This window comes from Sminthopsis crassicaudata, chromosome 4, assembly GCF_048593235.1.
Source record: "Sminthopsis crassicaudata isolate SCR6 chromosome 4, ASM4859323v1, whole genome shotgun sequence".
In the NCBI taxonomy this organism is placed as follows: domain Eukaryota; kingdom Metazoa; phylum Chordata; class Mammalia; order Dasyuromorphia; family Dasyuridae; genus Sminthopsis; species Sminthopsis crassicaudata.
In genome coordinates this window covers 70,975,554-70,992,082 of record NC_133620.1, presented here as the reverse complement: position 1 = coordinate 70,992,082, position 16,529 = coordinate 70,975,554, and the positions used below count along the sequence as shown (strand labels likewise).

At 35.1% G+C, this 16,529-nt stretch overlaps 2 long non-coding RNA genes across 2 annotated transcripts in view; one reads left to right on the top strand and one right to left on the bottom strand.

Moving 5' to 3' along the window:
- LOC141565463 (uncharacterized) overlaps nucleotides 1-16,529 on the top strand; it is a 200,258-nt gene that overhangs the window by 87,808 nt on the left and 95,921 nt on the right. The gene's annotated exons all lie outside the window — the stretch shown is intronic.
- LOC141565464 (uncharacterized) overlaps nucleotides 1-16,529 on the bottom strand; it is a 144,699-nt gene that overhangs the window by 77,010 nt on the left and 51,160 nt on the right. The window contains exon 2 of the long non-coding RNA XR_012489032.1: nucleotides 14,962-15,145. This is a non-coding gene — a long non-coding RNA (uncharacterized LOC141565464). The remainder of the gene's footprint in view (nucleotides 1-14,961; nucleotides 15,146-16,529) is intronic.

The window sequence follows — 16,529 nt, the reverse complement described above, 5'->3', positions numbered from 1 at the left end:
ATATTGATAATTCCATTTCCTTTAAGTTGTTATCTTTCAGTATTGTCTTTATTTACATGTTAGAGTCATTGCATGTTATTTCTCTCATTTTCTTTTCTTTTTTCCCCTCTTTATCACACACTAACAATGCACACAAATTTTCCAAGGTTTTTCTGAATTCCTTAATTTTCTGTTTCTTTAAGGTTCCTATAGATTCTCAGACTGCCATTTGCTTAGTGATTCCCAAATTGAAGGAGCATATTTTCTAAAGATGCTGTTAGGAATATTTATATATAGAGAGAGTCTTTTACCTATATCCTTAAGACATATATATATAATAGTGGGATGGCTGGTATGTGAATTTTGTGAAATTTCATTTCTGGATTATTCCCCCAATCCATATTCACATTGTAAGGTCATATATTCCCAAAGGATATTTACTACATCTTCTCAAGGCTCTACGGTTAACACTAAAGGATTAGGGGAGGTCTTCCTAATGCTAAAAGTTAACCTTTATCTCCTCATGATTATCAGTCAATTCTATTAGATATCAATTAATTTTTAGGAAGGCATTTATTAAAGAGATTTGGTAATAGCTGATAAAAAACATGCCCCAAAAATATACAGAGTGCATGGGAAAGTAAGTTGAAGCTTAATTTCTAGCTTCTGGAACTCTTTTTCCTGGAGTTCCCCAGGAGTTCCCAATATGTTCCCCAGAAGTTTTGCCACTGAGTTTCTTTAAGAAATTTAAATCTACCTTTATCCTAAATTTCATCTGTTCATGGCTTTTATTATAGCAACAATCCTGAACCATTACTGTCCTGATTATACTACTAAGAATGCTAATGAAAAAATCCAGATTCCCCAATCCTCAAAGGTTTATGAGTCCTTTTCTGTCCAAAGGAGGGCAGGATTGAGGAGACTGAGGCCCAGATACAAGATAAAATCCTACTCTTCCTCTCATTCTAAGCAATTCTTTCAAATTCGATTGTTGCAGAAGGCTTTTACCATTAAACCGCCAGATGCTCTAATTTTTTATTTAAAAATAATTGCTGATTTCTTACAAGCCTCACAGAATGTGATCAAATCTTTTGATCAATTCTTATAGACTTCCTGTCATACTTAGTTGAAATTTTGGAGATGTCTAGGCCTGGCTTATACTTATTTCATATTTCTAATTTATTTATTAAATTAATATATTTTTATCATGGACAGGTGAGCTGAACAGATTTTGAAATACTCATTGTTCCCCAGATTGACATATTCACACATTCTTTCCAGTATTCCCAATAATTCTTATCAAATAGGAAGTCTTTCCTTATTTAGTATCTTGCTCTAAGGTTTATTGAATACTGGACTCCTATTTCTTTTTTTTTTTTTTTTTTTTTTGCTTCTGGATCTTGCTTATCTAGTTTATTTCATTGATGTACTTTTAACTAGTACCAAATACTTTTGATGATTCCTGCTTTATAACATAATTTGGAGTCTCTTTCTCCCTCCCTTCCCCCACCATTTTCTCTGGTTTTAGATATTTTGTCCTTTAAATAATTCTAAAAATTAATTTGTATAGGTCTATAAATCTTTTTAGTAATTTGATTGGTATTGAAGTATATCCATACATTTTTAGGTTATCTTGGTTTTTGTTATTTGTTATTTTGGTTTTTGTTATTCATCAAGCATGAATATTGAAAAGGTCTCTAATTTTTTGGGAGGTCTTCCTTTGTTTCTCTAAATAATATTTCATAGTTTTATTTATGTATATGATGATATATCTGAATTATTTTAGTTAGAAGTCCTCTTATAAATGTCTCTTGTTTTTTGATTACTTATGTGAATCCTGCTATTTTGCTGAAACTTCATTAAATTTTGTAGACTAATTCTCTGAGCTTTTCTAAATAAACCATTGTATCATCTGTGAATAGGGATAATTATGCCTCCTATTTGGTGATATTTATTCTTTTAATTTGTTCTCTTGTCTCTACGCTAACTTTTTCAGTTCTATGTCAAATAAAAGTGGCAAATCATAGAATCCTAACTCTACTCCTGAATTGCCAGGAAGCCTCAGCCTCAGGCAGGCCCAGTCCAGGTGCCATCCAACCTGGTACAATGAGACATAGAAGAGTCACTAAGACATTGTGCATTTACAAGACCAACTACCAACTGGACAACTGCACCAAGTGTCAGGCCATTCATTCTGGAGTGAATTGGGAGGGATGGAGTGGTTCAAGACAGGTCTTTACATCATACTCTGTGGCTGCAGGAAAGTGGGGGTGGGGTGGGGCACTGGGAAGAATGGGAAAACAGGATCTACTTTGGAAAGCTTCCAGTGTTCTTTTATTGAAAATAATGTTACTATATGATATTAGATATATTAGATATATGCTTTTGGTGATATGAAAGAAAAATATCCCCTTGCCCATACCTTTTATAGTTTTTAAATTAATTAAATATTATATTAAAGTTATTCCCTGTATTTATATAATCATATTTTCCTTCTTTGTGTCAATGAATCAACAAATTGTGTATTTATTAAGTATCTACAATATCATTAATTATACTAAAGGCTTTATTAATATTGGATTCAGCCCTAATGGGGGGTTCTGGGAAGATGGTGGAGTAGGTTGATAAATTTCAAGCCCCACAGATTTTCCCCACAAATAGAACCTCAGGGCAAATGTAGACTGGTGAAAAAATCAAGAAGACTTGGGACAGAATTGGGGTCCTCCTGCTACAACCTAAGAAGATTTGAAGAAAGTCTCTCTACCCAGCTAGCTCTGCAGAAACAGCAAGTAGGAAGCCCTGGGGCTCTAGATGGATTTGGCTGGAGGCTCAGTAGGAACCACAGAAACTTTCACCTCCCTGGGCAGTGTGTGGTGTCTAGTCTGAGTTCTAAGAGAACATCAGCTGATTAGGAACACTAGGTCCAGCAGTTCTGCTGAAAAAGCAGCTCCCCCCTCCTTCAAGTGTCTGCAGTCAACAGTATCCTTCCACTCAATTAAAAAAATTGAACCAGCTAAGAAGAAAGAATCCCACCATGGAAATTTACTATGGGAACAAGGAAAACCAAAGTTCATATTCAGGGGAAGACAATGAAGAAAAAACAAATAAATAAACAAACAAACTTCTATTCCAAAAAGTAACATGACATGGCTCCCTGCCCAGAGAGAATTTAAAGAACTCAAAAAAGAATTTAAAAATCAAATGAGAGATATTGAGGAAAAACTAAAAACAAAACAAAACAAAATCCAAGAAAAACAAGAAGATTAAGAGTTTCAAAGGTGAAAATAACTCTTTGAAAATTACAATTGGACAAGGGGAAGCCAGTAAAATTATAAGAGACTAAAAAAGAAAAACTAAAAAAGATTATAAAGAATGAGAACATAGGACAGAATGTGAAATATAAGAAAAAAAATGACAGATCTAGGGAACAGATCAAAAAAAAGAAAATATAAGAATAATTGGACTGCCTGAAAGTTGTGACCAAAAAAAGAACCTTGATACAATAATACAAGAAGTAATCCAAGAAAATTGTCCTGGAGTGAAAGAACATGAGGGGAAAATAGAAATAGAAAAAAAAAATCCACTAATCTCCACCTCAGCGAGATCCTTTGTAGAAAATACATAGGAGTATTATTGCCAAATTTCAAAATCCCCAGAACAAAGAGAAAAAAATTTCAAGAAAAAAGGGGAAAAAAAACCAATTCAAATATGTTGGAACTACAATTAGAACTGTACAGAACTTATCAGCAGGCACCATAAAAAACCATAGGTCCTGAAATCATATCTACTGACAATCAAAAGAACTAGGCCTGCAGCCAAATACATCATATCCAGCAAAATTATCTATAATATTGATTGGAAAAAATGTATATTCAACGAACTTGCAGATTTTTCAGGACTTTCTATTAACCAAACATGAACTTAATATAAAATTTATCATATAAGAACTAATACCAAAAATCACTTTCAAGGAACTCAATATGGACAAATTGTTTAGGGTTTTTTTTTTTTTTTTTTAAATATGGGAAGTGTATACCATATATTTAAAATTGACACCAACAAAAGGATAGCTCAAAAGATTGAGACAGAGTTAAGGTAAAAATAGTAATTATGTTATACAAATGAGGTACAGAGAAAGAATAAACTCAAAGGCATTAGAAGGGGGAGGAGGGCTCATAGTTCTGAAAAACTCCTCATATTGGGAATGGATTATATAGGCAACACTACATATATATATTATGAAGTATATAACACCTCTGAAATCTATAAAGAAATAAGGGAGAGAGATGAGTGGATGGGGAATCAAAAGGTGAGAAAAGAAAACAAAGGAGGGATCCATGAGTTGGAGTAGGTTAAGTAATAACAAGACAAATTAAGGAGCAGAATAAAAGCAGAGAGTCAGCAGACATAGGAAAAAAAAAGTGTGTGTGTATGGATAGGGTGGAGGCAGGATGTATGTATATATGTATGTGTGTATATATATATATTTATATAAGTGTATATATAAATATATCTTTTCTTGCTTGGGGGTGGGAGATGAAGGGGAAAAAAACAAAATAGAAAAAGTACACAAGAGAAACCATTCCTAATATAAACACAACTGGTAATGCTGAATGGTATTTTGTGTACATTGATGTTGTCTGTTAAAATTTCATTTGCAATTTTTTGCATCAACATTCATCAGTGATATTAGTCTATATGTCTATTTCTCTGCTTTGCCTCTTCCTGGAATATATATTTTATCATAAAATAATTTTAATGTCTTCTTTATTATTGAAAATATGTTATTTCAAGCATGTGGTAGAACCTGTGTCTGTCTGTCTGTCTGTCTCTTTTCTTTTCTCTTTGTCCTCATCTCTCTGTGTATCAAAGATGAGACTTGAACCTAATTCCTTCTCCATGTCTTCGATGGGTCTCAAAAGTAATGGCAATTATTAGGGGAGCTCCAGATCAATTTTGTAACTCCCCAAATCAACTTGATAGTTCTATAAGATAGGGATTTTGTTGGAAAAACTACTTCCATAGAACTATACCTGTACCCTAATCTTGCTGACAATTTATTAAAAACTCTTTTGACTGGTTCCCAATGAATGTGGCTGTCACCAAGATATTTAACCACTGAGAGTTATGTGATAGAACATCATCAGAGTAACCATTGTGGTTTTTTAAAATTTAAATCTATTTTGTTAAATATTTTTAATTATTTGTAATTTTTTAAATAAACATTTTAAAAATTGATCTATAAGTTCTTTCCCTTGCTCCCATCTCTCCATTCTCCTTGCAAAGCCAAACAATTTGATATAAATTATATTTGTGAAATCATTCAAAACATATTTTCATGAACCGTATTTAAAAAGAAAATACAAAGAAAATAATATAATACAAGATTTTTAAAAATTTAAGTGTTTCTTTTCTTTTCTTTTTTTTTCCTGAGGCTGGGGTTAAGTGACTTTCCCAGGGTCACATAGCTAGGAAGTGTTAAGTGTCTGAGACCAGTTTGAACTCGGGTCGTCCTGAATTCAGGGCTGGTGCTCTATCCACTGTGCCACCTAGCTGTCCCCTTAAGTGTGTTTCAATCTGCATTCAGCCTCTACCAGTTCTTCCTCTGGAGATAAATAATAATTTTCATCATGAGTCCTTTGGGAGGTCTTAGTTCATTGTCTTGAGAAGAGTCATGAAATCTTTCAGAGCTGTCTATTCTTACAATGTTGCTATTACTGTGTACAATGTTCTCCTGGTTCTGCTCACTTCACTCTGCATAAGTGATGTAAATCTTCCCCAGTCTTTCTGAAATCATCCTGCTTATTATTTCTTACAGCACAATACTATTCCACAATCATATGCCATAATTTGTTCAGCTGATTCCCAATTGATAGGTGTCCCTTCCATTTCCAATTCTTTGGTACCATAAAAAAAAAAAAAAAAAAAAAAAAAAAAAACTACTATTAATATTTTTGTACAGATAGATCCTTCCCCCTTCACTCGATCTCTTTGAGATACAACCTAATAATGGTATTTCAGGGGCAAAGAGTGTGCACAGTTTTATAGACCTTGGCCATAGTTCTGAATTGTCTTCCAAAATGCTTGAATTAGTTCATAATTCTAGCAACAATTCACTGGTATCTTTATTTTTACCACATCTCTAATATTTATCATTTTCCTTTTATGTCATGTTGGTCAAACTGATAGATGTGAGGTAGTACCTCAGAGTTGTTTTAATTAGCATTTCTACAATCAATAGTGAGTCAGAGCACATTTTCATGTGACTATTGCAACTGCTGAAGTCTTCTGAAAACTTCCTGATGATGTCCTTTGATTCTTTATCTCCTGGAGAGAGGCTGCTATTTTTATAACTTGGGCTCAGTTCTCTATATATTTGGGAGATAAGGCCTTTATCAGAGAAACTTGCTATAGATTTTCCTCTAGTTTTCTATTTTCTTTTCGTTTGTATTAGTTTTGTTTGTGCAAAAGTTTCTAGTTCATTTAATCAAAATTATGTTTTATTTCCCTAAATTTTTTACCTCTACCTTTAATTTGGTCATAAATTCTTCCCTTATCCATAGGTCTAACAGGTATATTTTTCTACCTTTCCTAATTAACTTATGATGTCACCCTTTATATCTAAATCATTTATCTATTTTGAACCTTGTCTTAGTATATGGTCTGAGATATTGGTTTATGCCTACTTTCTGCCAAACTGCTTTCCATTTTTCAGCAATTTTTGTCAAGTAGTGAATTATTTCCCCCAAAGCTTGTAACTTTGGGTATATCAAACACAAAATTGTCACGGTCTTTTGCTTCTGCGTATTGTGTATCTATTCCACTGATGTACCACTTTATTTCTCAGCCAATAGCAGATAGTTTTGATGATCACTGTTTTGTAATAAAATTTGCAATCTAGAATAGCATGGTTTTTCCATAATCTTTAAGAATGACTGGCAATGCTATTACTTTTTTCTTTCTTTCCCTGTGCTTTTTATTTCTTTTGCTTACAATAGTGCAGCAAGGGAAAAGGAGAGGCTTTCTTCTCCCTATAGTACCACAGCAGCAAAAAATGGTTACTTCCAGAAATATATAGCAAGATGCCTAATAGGAGAAATTATGTTTCTATATTCCTTTTACCTTTATGTTTCCTTTTTCTGAGCATAGGTTAGAGGTTCTATTCCTGAAATTGATTTAATATGCAATTTGCGAATTTTCAAGAGATTCAGAATTTCTGAGTTTGAGAATTTAGGCACAAAGTCTCCCAGAAGATTTTTCTTAATATTACAGAAGAAGGAGCAATTAAGTGGCAGAGTACCTTATATATTCTTTATTTGAATGCAAGCAAGATAGGGACTGTATTCCTTTTGGTAGTTTTATATTCTAATATTTAGCACAATGCTTGGCCAAAATAAGCTCTTAACAAATGTTTATGGGTGATTTACTGATACTGGCTATGGAATTCTGGGAAAAAAATCACTTAAAACCTTTCAGTTTCAGGCAACTGACTCTGCCAACCTACAGCAGCAGCAGTAGGAATTTCCTCCTCCCACACTTCTCTATCAATAAAATCATAGTCCAGTCTCTGACCTTTCAAATCCCTGTATTCATTTTATCTTTTTGAATTACCTGGCACTTAAAACACCTTTTTCCTATCTTATCTAAGACTCATTCCATCACTTCTGACAAGTGTGAATTAAAACAAAGTTTTCGGATCATGGAATCCATCATACCTTCATCTTCCAAAGGCAAAATGGGCCTAAACAGAATACTTACAAAACTTGATTCAAGTTGCTTTCGACACCTACTTTACTTTTCAAAATTCAAAGTGTTTTGTAAGATGATTTAAAAAAAAAACACTATTTTTCTGAATAGTTCATCATTTCTCTAGGTACGCTGCTGCCTATAGAGCAATTTGATTTTGTTCAATTCCTCTTTGTTTGATGTTGGAAGTGCTATAGCATGCACAAATAAATGTTTATTGCTATGTTCCAGGCACTGTGATAAACCTCTTAAATTATTACCAGGACAAAAACAAAGCAGTCCTTCCTTCAAGGAGCTTACACTTTAGTGGGGGGACCAAAAAATGCATATAGATAAGTCTAATCCAGGGTAGGAAGTGAAGAAGACAACAGAAAGTCTTGGAAGAGAATGATATGAATATTTGAGGAGGGAGAGAGGACTGAATAGCACCAGGAGGCAGATGCTAGTCATCTGAGGTGAACCTGGAAGGAAGAAGATTTTGAGAGTATCAGATGAAGTGGGCCTGTGTTTTAGGCAAGTAGGAAGGACAACTTGGCCAAATTCAGGTAAAAACTTCATGGTGAAGGTGAGCTTTGCAGATTGATGCTTTCTTACTCTTTCCACTCACAATTTCCCCTTGCCCCAGTTTTAGATGGGTTGACTAATGCAACCTGAGGTACTGAAAAGCCAAAGAGAAAAATGAGGGCATTCATGCTTTGAGTAATAAATATTCAGGTTTTTATGAAAATGCTTCATTGTCAGAGTTTAATTTTGGGGGGGAATTGATTTATGGGGGAGGAAGAAACAGACAGATTGAGAAACAAACAGAGAAACAGAGGAGGGAGATGAGAGTCAGAGAGAGACAGAGGGAGAATGTTAAGCCTGGCTCTGGTGGGAGAACTGAGTTTCAGGAAGGCAAAACTCAGCTCAGACTGTCAAATTTTCCTGACAGCTCTCTAAAAGTGGAAAGGGTTGTTCTGGAAATTATTGAATAGAGTGTAAGCTCTTTGAGGGCAGGGTGGTGTTTTTTGCCTCTTAAAATTTTTATTTTCACCCTCTGGGCCTGGCACATATCTACTTAATAAATGTTTATTGGTTAACTGATCGATAGATAACAGTGATAGTAGCAATAATTTATATTTACTCAATAGTGGAGAATTTACAGAAGAGGTCACTGGATATGCCCAAACAGAGACTGAATAATGACTTGTAGGGATATTGAATATAGGATTTGTACCTAGGGTAGAGCACTGGACTAGTTGAGTTTTGTGATTCTCTGATAATAAATGATGTGCCTGGCCTCTATATGTACTTTTCTTGGCCCCACTAAAGCCCTTGACCTTGGACAATATTACTTATTGCCAGGAGATGACCACCTCTCCCTCCTACATTAAAAAGAAATCAGATGATGCATACGAAAACACTTTGGAAAATATGGTACATATCATGTGAGTTCTTATTACTAATAAAGATAACTTTATTAAATTAACAAAAACAACTGAATGGAGAATGTGAAAACTTTCAAAATGTATATGTGTATGTATATATATGTGTGTGTGTGTATTTATATATAGACACAAACATAAATGTATGTATATAAACATACAGACACATATATTTAAGCTATTAAAATATTTGCCTAAGCCCCTCTCATCCCAAAATTTATTAGAATTGGGGGCTCAGAATGACCTCATGTAGATGAAGAAAGATAATGATTACAGAAGAAGTTTTGTTTTGCTGTGCTTCGAGCTATTGAGAGTGGAGAAGATGATTAAAGAAAAGGGTAAAGGGACTGTTGAGATAGGTGGAATGCTAACTATTGGTAGATAGGTCAAGTTTCTTAATTTTTATTTTGTATTTTTTCTTTATCAAGAGCAAAACAGGACTGTGAGGTTGATTTCAATTTCAGGAAAAATTCTAGATTCTTTTATTTTTTTTAGTTTTTAATTTATGGAATAAAATAAGTATTCTCATAATATAGTATAATAAAAATTGCAAACATTATATACAACTTAATATTTCTTTATAATATATAATAAAGTTATCATGAAAATTCCTTTTTTTTCTTTCTTCCCCACCACCCTAGATATGGCTACTATTAGACACAAATATGGGATTGATACATATATATATATATATATATATATATATATATATATATATATATATATATATATATATATATATGCATACACATACACTCATTTTTGAGGTTAAATTTTTTATTTTATTTTCAGTTCTCTCTTCTTTCTCTCCCCAACTTATTGAGTGAGGCAAAATTTCAGCTCAAGTCTTCTTGCCTCCTAGTCCAGCGGACTATTCAGTCTGCCTTGGCTACTCAATCTGTTGATGAGCATTGATTATGTGCCTATTAAATGTCAGGTACAGAGCTAAGTTCTAGGGAATCAAATCATTATTCCTATAAGCTCCAATAGGAAAACCAGCTGCTACCTTCAAATGACATCATCTCATAGAAATCAGCAATGAATTTCAAATGAAACAGTCCATTTTTAAAGGCGTCATATACAACTGCAATAACTTTACATTGGCAAAGAATTTCAGAACTCAATGGCATTTTCTTAAACAAGATTTGCTGAAAGTAAACCAGAATCTTAATGTAATAAATCATCCACTCAAATCTCCAGCAGCTGGGAATGCTCAGTGGGGAGCTCAGTACTGTCAAATCCACTCCCTGATAGCTTCATGACCCAGGAGTTCTCACTCCTCCCTGCTAACTAAACTTTGGTGTCACAGATGTGGGACTGGGATATGTGCACCATTAAATCAACATTTTATTCTTCCTACACCACGAAACATTCAAGCTGAGTGGGACCTTGGAAGTTGTCTATCCCAATATCTTACTGAGGCAATTGGTGGCCTGGTGGATAAAGTATTGGACGTGGAGTTAGGAAGATCTGAGTTCAAATTTAGCCTGAGATACTTGCTGTCTATATGACTGTGGCTAAATTGCCTCAGTTTCCTCATCTTTGAAAAGGTGATAACAACAGCACCTACCTCCCTGAATAAGTGTGAGGATAAAATGAGAACTTTTATAAATCACATTAAAAACCTTAAAAGGCTATATAAATGCTAACTATATACAGTGAGTCAATAGTAGGCTGAGAATAGCTGCCAGACTTTTGATTCTTTCTGATACTTTTTCTACTATCATTCTATCAAGTTCTTACTGATTTAAGAATACATTAGTGAGATTACTTACACTAGAGATAACATTATTGATGAGATTAGGGAGAATATTGAATTCTGTGAAGTACATTCAAATTAGTACTATTGGAAATTGTAATTATAAAAAATATAATATTGGATTCCAGTCCAATGGAAATGTGTAATGAGAATTCCAGGAGTGTGACTAATCCTTAGTGTTCATTATTCACCTTAATTGGCACCTAGCTGTACAATGCAGAGATTTCCTAAGACCAACTAATCAACAGGTGTTTATTGAGCCTGTTAAAGCTGTGTGCTTGGTGAGAAAGGGATTTGGGAATGGAGCTAAAATGGGAAAGAGCTGAAGAAACATTACATGTATTCTTGTAAAAGAAAGCTTCAAGTTAGCTGAGGGAGCTAAGGCATATAAAGGAAATAGAGAAAAAACCAAATCTGGTGTAGTTTTGATTTTAAGTAATAAAATAGAAGTCTAAGTAATAACTGAATTTTATGCTGGAAGAGTACATCAGAGACAACCTCATCCCTTACATGAATAAGAGTTCAGGCAGGTTGGTGGAAGATACTTGTAATCCTTGTTACTAGGGGGGCTGAAGCTGTCCAATCCTTTAAGATAAGCTTGGAAATTCTAAGCAATAGTGGGTTAAAGATGATTGGGTGTCCATGCCAGGTTGATCACTAATTATGTAAGCTTTTTGGAAGGGGGATGGAGGGGAAAGCTCACCATAGCATGCTAAGCAGGGTCACATCTGCCCAGGACCACAAGTCCCCATGATACTCAGCTTAGAATGGAGCCTATTAATGGTCATTGCACTTCCAGCTTGGGTAAAATTGGAAAATCTAGTCTCAAAAATTAAAAATTTCCTCCACAATCTAACTGACAAGCAAGCATCTAACTTTTGCTTGAGCTTAAGTACAGAGGAACTCATTACCTTCCAAGGCAATCCATTCTACTTTTAGACAGCTTAATAATTAGAAAGCATTTATTTACATCAAACCCAAATCTTCCCCTCTACAATTTCCACTTATTGCTTTTCATATTCTCTCTGTCTAATCCCTCTCTTACACAAGAGTCCTTCAGATAATTAAAGTTGGCAAATGTATAATGCCCCCTCTAAAGTTTCTTCTCTGCTCCAGGCTTAAATTCCTCTCTCCTCTTCTTTCTTTAATGTGACATGAACTTAAGGCCCTTCATCTTATTGGTTGCCCTTTTCTGAATAATTTCAAGCTTAATAATAACAATTGACATTTATATAACATTTTAAAATTTCAAAGAATTTTATGTACTAAATAAGCAATTTGGTTTCCTTTCACCCTGACCCCACATGAAGTTGAAAGTGCATGGAAGATGTAATAGAGAATTGGCCAATGAACTCAGTCCTTATGAGCATGAGCTAAATACCTCCGATGCAAATCCTCCATGAGGGAGAAATTGGAAGGTTGATTTCTGGAGGTGTTTTGACACAGAGTAGAAATGCCTTGGAGGAACTTTGGAGCATGTGTAGACATTCTGTAACTGTCTCTGAATCACTTACTACAACATGAAGAAGGGATTATTGATTAGCTGCATAACCAGAAATAGAATGGGAAGGGGGCATTCAAAATGCACTGTTGGCTTCTTCTCTTTTTGATTTGATTTCTTCCAGTCTGTCAGATTAGAGTAAGAGAGAACATTGTAAAGACAATATCCCATCCCCATCTAAGGAATAACCCCAAAGATCCAATCTAGCAGTTGATGAGATAAGGACTCATCCAGCAGTGATGTTGCCTGGGACATGAATTTGGTGGGGACAATGCTATATAGAAACCATATAAAGTTTGAGCCCTTTCTCTTCATATGCTGAGGTGGCAGAAAGAAGAATATGTCTCCAGACTTTAGGAGGAGAAATGTTTGTACTTTTGATCTTGGAGTATCTTCAAAGTAAATATTCAACTATAAAAAAATATGTAAAAACATATATTAAATAGAACTGAACAGTTAGTTACTGGTAGTTAACTATGCAGGGAGGGGTACGACATGCCTAGAATGGTTTCTTGAGTCAGTGAAGTTAGAGAAGAGTATCCACTGAAGGAAGTATGAACTCTAATGGGCTCATTCTGGGACAGTGAGGCCTGAGAAACATTCACTACATGTATTATCTCATTTAAGCCTCTCAAGAACCCAATGAAATGAATATTTATACATATCCAAATTGTATGCAGAAAAAGATAAGTATAGGGAAATGAAGTGACTTTCTTTTCTTTCTTTCTTTCTTCCTTCCTTCCTTCCTTCCTTCCTTCCTTCCTTCCCTTCCCTTCCCTTCCCTTCTTCCTTCCTTCCTTCCTTCCTTCCTTCCTTCCTTCCTTCCTTCCTTCCTTCCTTCCTTCCTTCCTTCCTTCCTTCCTTCCTTCCTTCCTTCCTTCCTTCCCTTCCCTTCCCTTCCCTTCCCTTCCCTTCCCTTCCCTTCCCTTCCCTCCCTCCCTCCCTCCCTCCCTCCTTCCCTCCTTCCCTCCTTCCTTCCTTCCTTCCTTCCTTCCTTCCTTCCTTCCTTCCTTCCTTCCTTCCTTCCTTCCTTCCTTCCTTCCTTCCTTCCTTCCTTCCTTCCTTCCTTCCTTCCTTCCTTCCTTCCTTCCTTCCTTCCTTCCTTCCTTCCTTCCTATCTCCCTCTCTTTCTTTTTCTCTTCCTTTCATTTTTCTTCCTCCATCCTCCCTCCCTCCCTCCCTCCCTCCCTCCCTCCCTCATTTCTTCTTTCTCTTCTATAATAAAGAGGGAGGGTTTCATGGAAAATTTATTGAATCAGATGATATTTATGTTAGGCTAAGCTTTTAGCAGCATTCTAAGAAGAATGAATAGTATGAACAGAGGTATGAAAGTATATTGTGTATTCCAGAGGTCAAGAATCCATGTTGGCTGAAATGTGGAGAGTGTGGAACAAGATATGAGTCTAGAAAGAGAATGGTGCTAGAATGCAGAAGACATTGAATGTAAGAGGAACTTAAACTTTATCCACAGGCAAAGAAGGCAATGAGGGTCTTGAGCAGTTAAATGACATGATCATATCTCTACATAAGAAAGATTATTATGGCAGGTATATGGAAAATGGATTGCAGTGGGTAGAGAATGAATGCAAGAAGACCTTTTAGTAGGAGACATTGACTCATATTTACATGTATTTCTTAGCTAGAACATGAGTTCCTTGAGGGGAGAGACTATTTTGCCCTACAAGTCTAAATTCAGGTCCTAAAATGAGCAGGTTGATGATGGTAGTAATAGGAAGAAAGAGATAGATAGAGGTGAAGTTAGTATAATTCAGTAACTATTTGAATATAAAAAGTGGGGCAGATAGCTTATGACCTCAATTATGCACCCATTGAAAGCTTCTTAGAGTTTAAGATCAAGGTGCACTTTAGATTGGCATCTCTCAATCACTCCCATAAGTGATTCACTCAAAATCACATCCCATAAGTCCCATTTGGTGTTTCTTATGCCACACAAAGCACGAAACACATTAATTTAGATAAAAAGACATTTAATGAAACAACAACAAACAACAAGGGAAATCCATCCCCATCCCTTGGGAACATACTTTTTCAAAGATTATTTCAAAGATTCCCCCTTAATGCTAGTCTTCCTTCTGAAATTATCTCCAATTTATCTCCTACATCTCATTTATTTTTTATTCATAGTTATTTGCATGTTGTCTCCTCCATTAAACTGTGAACTCCTTGAGAGCAGGAATTTTTTCTGACTTTCCTTTGTATTTTCAATCACTGAATAAGTATTTTAAGTACATACAATATGTCAGATACTATGAGGATGCATATAGAGCAGTCCCTGCCCTCAAGATGCTTATGATGCAATCCCTAGCACTTTGCATAATAGCTATCACATAGTAGGCATTTAGTAAAACTGACTGAGTGCACCAGTGGAAAAGGGAACACAAAGGGGGAATATTGATGACCAGGAAATTCATGTGGAGAAAGTGAATGCTTAAGAAGGTACATATAGGGAGAGCACATGTTATCCAGGTATATATGAGTAGAATAGGTCAAGCAGCTCCTAGAGCAGTTTGTTTACCACCATATCTGTGTACCTTTCATCCTCATGCTTGTATCCCCAAGGAACCATCCACACTCAAGGCAAGGAAGTGGGGTAGAAGGTGGTCTTTTCTTGATCTATTTTCTCTGCTGCACTGCCATCTGCTGATTTCTGAGATGATCTCTTCTTGATGATGCCATCTGCTGGTTCTCTGCTGAATTATAGTGCTGATAACTAACCTTTTTCCCCCAAGAAAGAAGATTTTATCAATTTTCAATTCCTAGATGTAGGAATAATCTAAGTTTTTTGATTTATATGTACTAATCAGAGGAATTCTCAAACAATATATTTACATTTTAGAAGTATTTATCTTGTTTCAGCTGTCATGTTAGTTTTGAAATAGTCTCCATTTTAAAGTTAGAATGAGAAAATACCTTTAATCCTCATCATGCCTCCCTATCAATTTCACACAAATCACAGTCAAGAAGATTTTCTTGACAAAACTATAGGAGAAACATGAAATTATCAACTTCTTCTCTTCCTGCCAGTACCAAACTTAATGCACTCTTTAGAGTTCTAAATATGAGAGAGAAAATGAATGAGAGTGTCTAAGACAGAGAGAAATCATAATAAGCAGCACATTTAGAAGTACAATGAATGAGACCAGTTTCTGAGATAGAAGAGTTAAGGTGCTATTAGAATCAACACATGTAAGTGTCCTGAAGGCAGTTGGAAATGTGGACCTGAAGGTCAGAAGGGAAATCAGGGCTAGAGATAGAGATTTTTGAAATCATCTGAAGAGGGTTGCTAAAGAATTTTCCCAGGGTCACAAAGCTAGGAAGAGGCAGAACTTAAGAGTAGAATCCAGGCCTAACTCCAAGTTTAGTGAGGTGAGCTGACTCTATGATTTTCTGTCAAAAGGATCTAGGCTTAAATCTTGCTTCCAGCATTTATTAGCCATGTGACAAATCACTTAACATTTCTGAACCTCAGTTTCTTCATCTGTAAAACATGGATAATAATACCTGCAATCCCTATATTACCTGAGACTCACAGGGTTATTGTGAGATTCAAATGAAAAAATATATGTAAAATGCTTTGTAAATTTTAAAGGCTCATGTAAATATCAATTGATATCATCATCATTATCATCATCATCATGTAATATGTGGCAGAATAGATAGAGTTCTGGAACTAGAGTTAGGAGGATTTGTCTTCCTGTGGTCAAATCTGATCTCACATATATTGGTTCTGTGACTCTTGACAAGACATTTAACTCTACTTCAGCTTCTCATTTGTAAAGGTAACTGGGAAAGCAACTGACAAACCACTCTTGTATATTTGCCAAGAAGACCCCAAATGGGGTCACAAAGAGTTAGATATGACTGAAATGACTGAACAAAAATAATACCGATAAAGCCCCTTACAAAATATTATATACATGGAAGTGCTTTTAGATTAGAACTTTTACCCTCCCAAAGGCCCATGTATAGATTTCAAGGGGTCCATGAACTTGATTGGAAAAATATCTCTATTTCAATATAATTGGCTTCCGTTGTAATACTATGCATTCTATTTAATGCATTCACAATGATTATTCTGAGGTATTCATAAGCTTCTCCA